This window comes from Saccopteryx bilineata, chromosome 2 (genome assembly GCF_036850765.1).
Source record: "Saccopteryx bilineata isolate mSacBil1 chromosome 2, mSacBil1_pri_phased_curated, whole genome shotgun sequence".
Classification (NCBI taxonomy): Eukaryota; Metazoa; Chordata; class Mammalia; order Chiroptera; family Emballonuridae; genus Saccopteryx; species Saccopteryx bilineata.
The window spans coordinates 307,995,783-308,008,644 of record NC_089491.1 but is presented as its reverse complement, the minus strand read 5'-3'; the positions used below and the strand labels follow the sequence as shown (position 1 = coordinate 308,008,644).

Here is a 12,862-nt window from a genome sequence, read left to right as displayed (position 1 = left end):
GGGTCCCTAGGGTGGCCGAGCTAATATGACGTGGTGAAATCTCACTGGCTGGCAGATGGTTGCTTTTTCCAAAGGGTTCCTGTGAAGCTTCTTTTGGCGCGCTTGGTTGTGGGCGATCCTAGCCAAAGTTCGCGGGTTTGAGTTCCCCACGTGACCATCCCTCATTATCCACCGACCTTACAATAGCTCTTGTCTATTTCTGTGGAATGATTTGCATAAATATGTGTACCATTATATAGTGTTTCCACCATGCACATACAATGAATGTAAAAAAGTCTCAAGAATATAAAATAGTATAGTTAACTAATTAGAAAATGGATGCTTTTTTTCTTTGTATCTTTATAAATATTTTATTCTGTTTTCAGGTAAAATATTGAAATTTATATGTTATTTCAAATACAACTAATATACAGCTAACTGAAATAAAATATACAAGAAGTTTAGGAGATAGAGGTACATATAAGAAAACCTGAAATGTTAACTTAATTTGCCCTGCTAGGAATATCAGGACTTGTAGAATTGATACAGGCCCTGGATATTATTATATTACTTGCTTCTATAAATACTGTTGAACTTTCCAGAGAACATTTTGTGTCTAAGAAATGAATAGCTAGTTTTTTAATTTTTTATCAAAATACAAAGCATTACTTCAATTCTAGGCCTCTGACAGAACACAGTATCTGTTTTTGTAAAAGAATACTTTCTTTACTTTCTACTAAATTTGTTAATTAAAGTTATTAAGAAAATATTGAATCAGAAAGCAAATACTAGGCATCTTTATATTACAAAGGGAATCAATGAAGACTTAAGAAGATAAACATCTGGTACGCCTGACCAGTGGTGGCACAGTGGATAGAACCTATACCTGGGACACTGAGATCCCAGGTTCAAAATGCTGAGTTTGCCAGCTTGAGCATGGGCTCATCCAGCCTGAGTGTGGGTTCATCCAGCTTGAATGCAGGCTCACCAGCTTGAGTGTGGGGTCACTGGCTTGAGCACAGGATCATCAATGTGATCCCAAGATTGCTGGCTTGAGTCCAAAGGTTGCTGGCTTGAGTCCAAAGGTTGCTGGCTTAAGCAGGGGGTCACTGGCTCAGCTTGAGAACCCCCTACCCCCATCAAGGCACCTATGAGAAGCAATCAATGAACAACTAAAGTGATGCAACTACAAGTTGATGCTTCTCATCTCTCTTCCTTCCTGTCTCTCTCTCTCTCTCAAAAAAAAATCTGGGCCTGACCAGGTGGTGGAGTAGTGGATAGAGCATTGGACTGGGATGTGGAGGACCTAGGTTCGAGACCCCAAGGTCGCCAGCTTGAGCGTGAGCTCATCTGGGTTGAGCAAAAGCTCACCAGCTTGGACCCAAGGTTGCTGGCTCGAGCAAGGGGTTACTCAGTCTGCTGTAGCCCCACGGTCAGGGCACATATGAGAAAGCAATCAATGAACAACTAAGGTGTCGCCACAAAAAACTAATGATTGATGCTTCTCATCTCTCTCCGTTCCTGTCTGTCTGTCCCTATCTATCCCTCTCTCTAACTCTCTCTGTCTCTGTAAAAAAAAAACAAAACTAATACCTAAAAAAAAATCCCAAATTCTAACATTTGAAGCAATAAAATTCTACATGATCTTTTTCTAAAACAGATCATTCTAGCTTGTTTCCAGACTTCTACATTTTCAGTATTGTATACTTAGTTATTGTGTACCCATAAACCCCAATGAATCCTGTTTTTTAACATCCCAAGAAACTCTTTATAACTAAAACATTCATCACCATCCAAATTAAGGACCTTGAATATGGTGTCCATAATATTGTTTGAAAGCTCCTGTCCTGTTGCCACTTTCATAGCTCTCTTATACTTCGCTACTCTGACAGGGCAATGAGCTAAAGTAAACATCTGCATGGAAATAGCAAAGTCTTCCATATTGTAAAATGACAAAATGACCTGAAATGATTCAAACTAATGTTCTCTCCTGCTGACAACTGCTTTTTCACATTTTCCCAAAGAATTGTCTCTATTTTTAGTGTTAGTGAAAAATAAAGGACCCACTCTGCCGTCTTCTTTCCTCACGAAACTCAAACCTTTAAGAACTGAAGGAATTCCTTTTCTTGGGCTTCTGTTTCTGGATGTTACATAAATCTCTAAAATTCTCTGTAGTCAAGTTTTCTTTCTCTTATTTATTTTAAAGAAACATACCTGAAGGGTTGGTTTCTGGCACTCTGTTTTATTGGTTACCCTCTTCAAGTTATCCTGTTCACTTATGATCTTCTGCAGCTTAAAAAATTTCTTTTTCTCAACCATCTTATCATCATCTGCATTCAACATTTAAAAAGCAACATCACCTAGTATGGGGTGTACTGAGGATTGTAAGCAAAAAAAAAAAAAAAATGATACTTGCTATAGGACTTTAGCCTGAAAAAAGAAAGTCTCCTGGTGTCATGTAATAGTCTTATTTGTGTTCCAGAGAAGAAAACTGCATGACATGCTATTTACAGAAACAACTTCTCCATCATGTCTCCACAGTCACCATTTTTCTGCACAAGGACTATGAGGCTGCTCTTGGATGGTACCACATTCAAACAGCTTTGGTACCATGCTTCTCTCACTCCTGCCAGCCACACACTGGCAACTGATGACACCTTGGGACTGAGGCCAGGGCCTGCATAGCCCATTGGCAGGCAGCCACTCCACACTGCAGTCTTCTGCCCTAGACCAAGAGCTGAACACCAAGTACTTATTACTTTATAAAATACAATTTATTTAAGTCTAAGCTTGTATACAGTAATTTAGTTTTAAATAATGGCTGTGTTTAACAACAAACTTGCAGAATTTCTGCATAATTTCACATAAACCAATAGTTACAGTTTTAACTATTGGCTTATGTGAATGTGTATGAGCATCTTCTGGTATAGCACTGGGGACCCTGGCACTTAAAAAAAAATCTATCATGTTGACATGGTTTCAAGTGATGAGAAGACAAGAGAAAGAATGATCATGGGCTCCCAACCTTAGGAAAATGATACCTGTAGGAAAATGGCCGGAGATTAGAATGCTGCTCTGAAACAATCCCTAATGTTCAGACTTTGGAACACCATGGCAAGCACTGATAAGATTGTTTAAAGGAAGCAGCTGATCCCTATAGCCTTTTCCTGCATACCTGAAAGATTTTAGTTAATCATTCTTCTCTGCACCTGTACCTATGCTCTGCTAATTTAACCCATACTCTGCTAATTTGCTTGATGATTAAATAAATGAGTAAATATGAGGAGGTTGCAGAGATCTGGGCTCTCAGTCCTAGAGGCTAGGAGTCCCCTGTACCCATATTTTCTTTATGTTGTGTTTTGTGTGTTTTTAAGTCCTGCAGTGCCTTCCTGTCATGCATACCCATTGCCAAGCTGGTCTCAGTAATTGGCGCCCGAACAGGAACCCGATTGGAAGAAGGATCACCAGAGTGATAAATAAGGTAAAGAAACAACTGCAGGACCCTGAGGGGCAATAGAGGCCTCGGCTCAGTCCATCACAGGTAAGTGGTAAAGGCATTCTCAGGATGCCTATATCTGTCTCTTAAAACAATTGTTGAAGTCTGGTGGGATTAAAGCCAGTGAAGTGAAACTTTTAGAATTATTACAAGTAATTGAGAAGCATTGTACTTTAGACAAGGAATAGAGTACCTGTTGCATTTTATCTAGTGGCTACTGTTCACAAAAACTTCCTCTCTAACCCCCAAGCAGTGCCTTTAAAATATACAACAGATAAGCCTGTTTGGATTGAACAGTGGCCATTAACTAAAGAAAAATCGGAGGCTCTTCAAGAATTAGTATTAAGAGCAATTAGAAAAAGGACATATAGAGGAATCATTTAGCCCATGGAATTCTCCAGTATTTATGATTAAGAAAAAAATGGGAAAGTGGAGATTTTTGACAGATTTACATACAGTAAATGCAGTAATTCAACTATGGGAGCTTTACAACCAGGGTTACCAAATCCATTTTTAATATCTAAGAAATGGCCATTAACAGTGATTGATTTAAAAGATTGTTTTTTCACTATACCTTTGGCACAGGAAGATCAAGAAAAATTTGCTTTTTCTCTACATTTCTTTAATACTAAAGAGCCAATGAAAAGATTTCAGTGGAAGGTATTGCCATAGGCATGCTTAACAGCCCTACTATTTATCAAAACTTTGTAGCTAAAGCCCTGGAACCTGTTCAGTCACAATTCCCTCAGTGCTACATCATCCATTATATGGACAATATTCTTGTAGCAGCAGGAAACTAAGAAGAATGAACTAAAGTCTATTTTGCTTTAGAAAAACAGGTGCAAATTGTTGGCTTAAAAATAGTACCTGAAAAGATTCAACAGACTGTCCTGGTCTTTTATTTAGGCACTATCATAGACCACACTACAATGCAACCCCCAAAAGTACAAATACACAAAGATAGCATTAAAACCTTCAATGATTTACAGAAATTATTAGGAAATATTTGTTGGCTTCTACCAAAAGTGGTAATTATGACACATAAACTCTCTTCTTTATTTTCTCTTTCGCATGGAGACTCTAGTCTGAATTGCCCTAGAATTTTAACCAAAGGAGCAGAAAAGGAACTTCAATTAGTGGAAGAAAAAAATTCATCAGGCTCAATTAGATCATATTCAGGATAAAGAACCACTTCAATTGTTGATTTTTCATTCACCACATTCTCCTACAGGTGTTATTGTTCAGCATGATAAATTAGTTGAATGGCTATTCTTACCTAATTCTACCATAAAATCTCTCTGCCCCTATTTTGATCTCATGTCTTCACTTATTCTTAAAGGAAGAGAACAGATTCTCCAACTTGTGGGATATGATCCATCTACTATCATCCTTCCCTTAACAAGAGCTGATGTTGCTTCTTGTTTTCAGAATCATTTACACTGGCAGTTAGCTTTTGCTGATTTCCTAGGGGTTATTGATAATCATTATCCAAAAAAACCTCTTTTCCAGTTCCTGAGGCACTCAATGGATTTTTACCTCATATTACCTGGCTGGAAACGTTATCTAATGCTTGAAGTGTTTTAGTTGAATATTAAAGAAAAGGGTGAGCTTAGAAGGTTAAAAGACTTAGAGAACTTTGGCTTAAATATATAAGAAATTCTCTATTTTAAAACCAGTTTAAATAAGAATGACACAAAGATATAAGCCTTAATTATTTTCTTTGGCTATTGGATAAATAAAAAGTTGTTTTAACTTAAAAGGTTTACTTTTTCATTCCCATTTTTCTCATGGCAATGTACACCAGTAAAGTTAATTTGTATATTGGGACTCACACACTGGAGGTTGCCAGTGGCCTGGCCCATGTCTTAAATCTAAACCTGTCAGCCTGCATTTATGGAAATTATCAAGGAAACCTCACATATACCATCATAATCCTCTAATTCAGCTTTAGCTAGTTTACCTTAATCTTAAAGTTAGGACCTGCTGACCTTATAAGGAAATCCTCCATCTTCTAGCCAATCATGCATTGCCTCTTCTAATGCTTAATAAAATTCACTCTTGCCTCAAAAATCCCTCAGGAAGAGTGTTCCACTGCTTATGAGGCAGTGTGCTTCTCCAATCCATATATTGTTTTCCCTTGAATAAAGGACATCAAACTTATTACTAAATTGTTTCAGTTTTGTCATTTGACAGTACTAAAGCAAGTTTCAAGTTTGCCAGTAAAATTATTACAGAAATTTCCCCAAACTTTCAGAAACTTTAGACATTCAGATTACTTGACCATAAAAAAAAAAAAAATCAACCCAGTATATAAGGAAGCACTAATATGCTAAATGGCTGCCACTCTGCCTTTCTCCTAAAGCCTTATAGGGTAATCTTTTAGAGTTCATCAACTATTAATTTATATGGAATTAAGGGTAACTGTATTTCTCAAACCATAGCAAACATGAAGCATCAAGTTAGAAGGTACTGGATTATAAGAGACAGGCTCTTTGACAAGAGAAGTAACTAATGTTCTCTTGATATGGTAGAGATTATAGGAGCACCTAATAGTATTAATATAGTAACTATAATCATGTGCCACATAATGATGTTTTAGTAAATGACAAACCACATGTCCAATGCTAGTTCCACAAGATTTTGATGGAGCTGAAAAATTATTATTGTCTAGTGATGTTGTAGCCATCTTTTTTTTTTTTTTTTTTGTATTTTTTCTGAAGTTGGAAATGGGGAGGCATTCAGACAGACTCCCGCATACACCCGACTGGAATCCACTGGCATGCCCACCAGGGGGCAATTTTCTACCCATCTGAGGCGTTGCTCTGTTGCGACCAGAGCCATTCTAACACCTGAGGCAGAGGCCATGGAGCCATCCTCAGCACCTGGGCCAACTTTGCTCCAATGGAGCCTTGGCTGCAGGAGGGGAAGAGAGAGACAGAGAGGAAGGAGAGGGGGAGGGGTGGAGAAGCAGATGGGTGCTTCTCCTGTGTGCCCTGGCTGGCAATCAAACCCGGGACTCCTGCATGCCAGGCCAACGCTCTACCACTAAGCCAACTGGCCAGGGCCTAGCCATCTTAATGTTGTAGAACAATGCACTACTTACTGTGTGATGATGCTGGTATAAACAAACCTACTATGTTGCCAGGGCCCCCAAAGTGTGAGTTTTGGAGAGCTTCTGGATTGCAGAACATATGTAGGTACTGGGAGGGCAAGCCTGAGGGCATGAAAGCTCCATACCCCTTCACTCATACCTTATCCTATGAATCTCTCCCAACTGGATGCCCATCTATATCTTTTATCAAATCCTTTTGTGATAAATCAGTAAATTAAGTGTTTCTCTGAGTTCTGTGAGGTATTTTAGCAAATTATTAAACCCAAGGAGGGAGGAATAGGAAACTTAGTTTATAGCCAATTGGCCAGAAATGTAAATGACAATCTGAGACTTATAATTGGCATCTGAAGAGAGGTGGGGTGGTATAATTTTTGGAACTAACCCCTTACCCTGTGTGATCTAATGCTAACTCCAGGTAGATAGTGTCAGAACTGAATTCAATTATAGTGTTAGCACAGGTAGCTAGATATTAATGAAGAAAGCAAGCAAAGTGAATCAAACATTAATAAGCATACTAAACTAATGACTTGAATTGGACAATAAGATTGCTTCACTAGGAAGTTGCAGTGTTTATAGTCTCCCCAGGGAACCTCGGCATCTTTGGCACTTGGGACCTAATCCCCAGAAAGGGCATAAAGGATAATTACTGGTCATTACCAAGGGAAGAATAAAAACAGCAGAAGAAATTCCTCTGCTGGGTGGATGCCTAATAAAGTCAAGATGGTGCAGGGGGAGGTAAGCACATGCACAATGGAAGCCAAGTGGAGCAAGGGGTGGTTCTTTCCACTATGAGGCACGAGCAGTAGGAACTAAGGTGGAGACCATAAAGGGAAGATCCTAACTTGGGAAAAGAATTGGATTGGATAAGGAAAATAGGACCCTGGAATATATAGAAAATGGGTTGGTTAGGGGAGGACTCAACTCTAATCCACAAAGATCGGGAAATTGATTGGTTAGTTTGAAAAAGCGCCTGTTCCTTCCCAATTTGAGATTGTATAATCTAAGCTAACAAAGCTTTCTCTCCTGCTTGATTATAAATGCCCATTAGCTTGCACGTTCTCTTTCCATAGCAACCACGTGGGCCGAGCAGCCACCTGAGGTCCAGCAGCTGGGCAGACTTCAAGCACAGGTTTCAAGTATGAACCTGGGTACAGCAATGGAGCACCAGCCAAAGTGCAGCTGAGAATAGAGACTACACTAGCCAGACAGGAACAAAGTCTAAACCGGACTAAGCTTTGATATAAACTGAACCAATGGCACAGAATCTCTCGACCTTGGCCTTTCTTCTGGGATTGATGTAGACAAGGTTGGGCTTTTCCGACAATAGGACTGACTGATGGAGATGAAACACTGGGAACCCAGGGCAGTCCTTTGATTTTGCTTCTACAATAAATCTTACCACTATACCTTGTCCTCCCACATGTGGGTCCCCAGAATGCTTTCCTTGCAAAAGGACCCCATTTCTATCAGCAGCATCAGGACTCCCAGTCTGGGTATTGCTTGATGTGTGGAAAACCCACACATCTGGTATCAGAAGTTTTGTGGCTGTGGTTTAGTGTGAATATGAAGGGGGAACACAGGAGTGTTTTCAAGCTCATCTCCCAAGCTGACTTCTCCACACTACCAAGTTTCTATTTTTTAAAAAATCACAATCACCAAACATGAGGCTTTGGATTCATCTTTGAGTAACAGTTTTTTATTACCCAGGTGTAATCAGTTTTAAAGCTGTGTTTCCTTGCTAATGTTGCTCTCCCTTCTATTTTTATTCTCCCAGTTAACCCCTTATCATCTTATACCTAAGTTAGTCCATAGATCTCTAATTGTAATGGTTTCTGGTTTCCTGAGCTCTATAACTTGTAAACAGACTATCATCCCATTAGGCTTTGAAACCCACTTCTTTCTGTGGTGTATCAATTGAAAATGTGCTATTTGCTTTCAGTCTTGAATTTTAAGCTTGCACTACCTCTTTCTCTTGTGGAAAATTGAGCAAGTAATTTAGCTTATAAGCTTCAATTTCTTCATCTGTAAAAAGGATATATTAGTGTCTAAACCATAGGGTTGTTGAGAGGTAAGTGAGATAATCTGAATCAATACTAGTATAATGTCTAGCATATACATCACTGGTCTCGTCTCCCATCTCTCTCACCACTCCTTGTCGGTCTCCTTTGTTTTGTCTTCCTCTTCCAGAGGCAGCAGTCTGCCTTTGCCTTTCTTTTTTTTCAATCTATACTCACTCTCCAGGTGACCTCATTTAGAATCATATTTTTAAATTTTGCTTATATGTTTGTGATTCCCAGGTACAAGTTGTCTATGCAAATTGGATTTTCGGGGTTGCTGACTTCTTCAGCTCCAAGTTTGGGATAATATGATGCAAAAACAAAATTCAGGAAACTCACTGCTGAGTTGTTCTTTGAATCCTGAGCTCCCTAACCTGTCTGCCTTCTTCTGTTCAACTTTCAGAGACTTCTTAAGTTTGTTTTACATATAATGCCCATGATTTTTTATTGTACTTAGTAAGAAGAATAGCAAAAAATATATCAATTCCATCTTGGTGAAAGTGTTTATTGAATTTTTAAAAAGTTAAAATTTTAAATTGTGATAAAAAACATATGATTACCTTCCTAACTATTTTTAAGTATACAGCTCAGTAATGTTAACTATATTCACATTGTTGTATAACAGGTCTCTAGAACTTTTTCCTTTTGAAAAACTAAAACTATACGCATTCAGCAGTAATTTCCTATTTTCCTTCCCCCAGCCCTTGACAATCATTATCTTACTTTCTGCTTCATGATTTTGATGACTCCAGAAATCTCCTATAAGTAGAATCATACAGTATTCTTTTTTGACTGGCTTATTTCAATCAGCATAATGTCCTCAAGGTTTATCTATGTTGTAGCATGTGACAGAATTTTCTTTATCTTTAAAGCTGAATACCTATTGTAAGGTATTTTCCGCTGAGGAAGAAAGAAGGATGTAGTCGCCAAGTGTGGAACAGCAAAAACTTTATTTAGAGCGCATCCCGGGCGAGGTTCACTGATCCGCAAGACAGGGCCAGGGAAGTCACACAGCTTCTCCCGCCAGGGGTGGGAGGATAGGGGGCAATTTATAGGGTTGGTAGGGTGGTGGTGGGTGGTGAAATTTCATTGGCTGACAGACAGTTGTTCTTTTTCAAAATGTTCCTAAGCTGTTTCTTTTGGAGGGTATGGGTGTGGCCGGTTATTTGGCAGTCATGGGTGTGGGTGGTTCCTCATGTGACCTTCCCCCATTGCCAACCAACCTCATACCTATTGAGGTTTTTTTTTTTTTTTTTTTCCGTATTTTTCTGAAGCCAGAAATGGGGAGAGACAGTCAGACAGACTCCCACATGCGCCCAACCAGGATCCACCCGGCACGCCCACCAGGGGGCGAAGCTCTGCCCCTGCCCGGCGTTGCTCTTTTGCGACCAGAGCCACTTTAGCGCCTGGGGCAGAGGCCATCTTTGCTCCAATGGAGCCTCGACTGTGGGAGGGGAAGAGAGAGACAGAGAGGAAGGAGAGGGGGAGGGGTGGAGAAGCAGATGGGCGCTTCTCCTGTGTGCCCTGGCCGGAATCGAACCCGGGACTTCTGCATGCCAGGCCGACGCTCTACCACTGAGCCAACCGGCCAGGGCCCCTATTGAGTTTTTAATTTCCATGATCATGAGCTTCATTGCTGGAAATTAAATTTTATAAAATTTGTCTTTCAATTTATTTATGTTTTGAATAATTTTAAGTGTGAACACATTATGTTCTAGTTTATTTTGTCAATCTGTTATTTTAAATGATTGGAAGCCTCTAGTTTTTCTTTTTAAAAAATATGTTGATTTTTATTTATAATGAATTGTTTCCTTATATACTTTGAATTTTTTAATGTGAGCTCATGTTTTACAGAATTTTGTTATTTTTATTTTTATATGGGAATCCTTTATGTTTTGGGTTTTGGGACTAACTTTTCTGAGTATGTGTGAGTGAACTACAGAGAAATATCAAAAATCAAGACCAATTTTGGCATCAATTTCTTGATTTTAGGGTTCTAAGTCCATATGGGTAGTATAAATTTGAACACAGTATGAGGTTGAGACCCATGGTTTTGAATTTTCTGGTTCTCAGAGAAGGCTTTGTTTCCTTTGCTCAGAGCTCAGGCAAGACAAGATTCTTTGTCATCTCCCAGTTCTGGTAAATGTGTACCCCCCCTTCCCCTTAATCTATCATATAAGGTAACCATAAGATGGTCCTAACTTTATATGGGTTTTTCAGTTTTACCTCTTCATTTTGAAAAACCTCAAGGCTTCGGTTCCAGTTATTTATTTATTTTTTAAATTTAAATTTATTTTGTTTACATAGATTCAAGTGTCCCATCAAATATATCTCCCTCTCCCCCCACCCCTGTGTTCCCCTTGATACCCCTTTTGCCCCCTCCCCCCCAATGCCCTCCCCACTTCCCTCCAGGATTTGCTGTCCTGCTCTCTTTGTCTCTGTGTTATGTATACATAATTTCACTAATCCCTTTCCCCTCTCTGATCCCATCCTCTCTTACCCTTTCCCTCTGGTCCCTTTGACCCCGCCTCTGCCTCTATTCTGTTTCTTAGTTCACATTGTTCATTAGATTCCTCATATGAGTGGACATTCCAGTTCTTAACTGAAAATAAGATCCAAGACCCTGGGTTGACTTGACTATTGTTTTAATTTTGAATTAATATATGGCTGCATACTGAAGTAGCTACCTCAAAAATGGCTTTCAACAATCCTTACCTTCTGGCATTCATGCTTTTGTGTAGTCTCCTCTCATACAGTACCAATGCTGCCTTAAGTGACCAATAGAACATGGCAGAAGAAATAACAAGGCATTTAAAAGATTCAGTTTAAAGGTTTTGGGCTTTGATTACTTTCTCTCTTGAATCATGCACTCTGTGGGAAGCCAGTTTTCATGTCATGAAGACACTCAGGCAGCTTATAAAGAAGCTCAAGTGACCAAGAATTGCAGTTTCTGGCCAATAACCAATGAAAATCTGAGACCTACCAATGACCATGTGAATGAATTTGGATGTAGATCCCTTTATCTTTCAGATGGCTGCAGTCCAGGCTGAAATTTTGATTGTGACCTCATGGAAAACCCTGTGCCAGAACAACTCAAATATGCCATTCTTGAATTATTAAATCTCTGAAACCATGTGAGATAATGAAAGTCTGTTATTTCAAGCTGCTAAATTTTGCCATAATTTGTTACATTGCAATAGATATTAATATAATCATAAAAGTTTTACTAGTTTAATGCCTTAAAGATATAAATCCATTCTTGATAATCTTGATCTAGCACCTTAATATTCTTTTTTAAAATTTTTTTATTGATTTTAATTTATTGTGTTTACATAGCTTCAAGTGTCCCACCGAATATATTCCCCCCCAGTTTTCCCCTAGACACCCCTCTTGTTTTCTCCCCCCAATGCCTTTCACCCTTCCCTCCAGGATGTGCTGTCCTGTTCTCTATAATGCTGTGTTATGTATATATAATTTCACTAATCTCTTTCCCTTCCCTGATCCAATCCTCTCATCTTCTTTCCCTCTGACCACTGACCACTTTCTCTCTGGTCCTTTTTTTTTTTTTTTTGTATTTTTCTGAAGCTGGAAATGGGGAGAGACAGTCAGACAGACTCCTGCATGCGCCCGACCGGGATCCACCTGGCACGCCCACCAGGAGGCGACGCTCTGCCCACCAGGGGGCGATGCTCTGCCCCTCCGGGGTGTTGCTCTGTTGCGACCATAGCCACTCTAGCACCTGGGGCAGAGGCCAAGGAGCCATCCCCAGCGCCCAGGCCATCTTTGCTCCAATGGAGCCTCGCTGTGGGAGGGGAAGAGAGAGACAGAGAGGAAGGAGAGGGGGAGGGGTGGAGAAGCAGATGGGCGCTTCTCCTGTGTACCCTGGCCGGGAATCGAACCCGGGACTTCCACACGCCAGGCCGACGCTCTACCACTGAGCCAACCGGCCAGGGCCCCCTCTGGTCCCTATGATCCTACCCCTGCCTCTATTCTGTTCCTCAGTTCACACTGTTCATTGGATTCTTCAAATGAGTGAGGTCATATGATATTTTTCTTTCTATGCCTGGCTTATTTCACTTAGCGTAATAGTTTTTCCAGGTCCATCAATAGAAAAAGGTAAGGTAAGATTTCCTTCTTTTTCACAGCCATGTAGTATTCCATTGTGTATATGTACCATTGCTTTTTAATCCACTCATCCACTGATGGACACTTGGGCTG

At 39.8% G+C, this 12,862-nt stretch overlaps 1 long non-coding RNA gene and 1 pseudogene across 1 annotated transcript in view; one reads left to right on the top strand and one right to left on the bottom strand.

Moving 5' to 3' along the window:
• Window positions 1-1,686: 1,686 nt before the first annotated feature.
• LOC136322557 (calcium uptake protein 2, mitochondrial pseudogene) lies at window positions 1,687-2,476 on the bottom strand (annotated as a pseudogene).
• An 849-nt stretch (window positions 2,477-3,325) lies between these two features.
• The window catches only part of LOC136326152 (uncharacterized), a 60,591-nt gene continuing 51,054 nt past the window's right edge, over window positions 3,326-12,862 (top strand). The window contains exon 1 of the long non-coding RNA XR_010729399.1: window positions 3,326-3,520. This is a non-coding gene — a long non-coding RNA (uncharacterized lncRNA). The remainder of the gene's footprint in view (window positions 3,521-12,862) is intronic.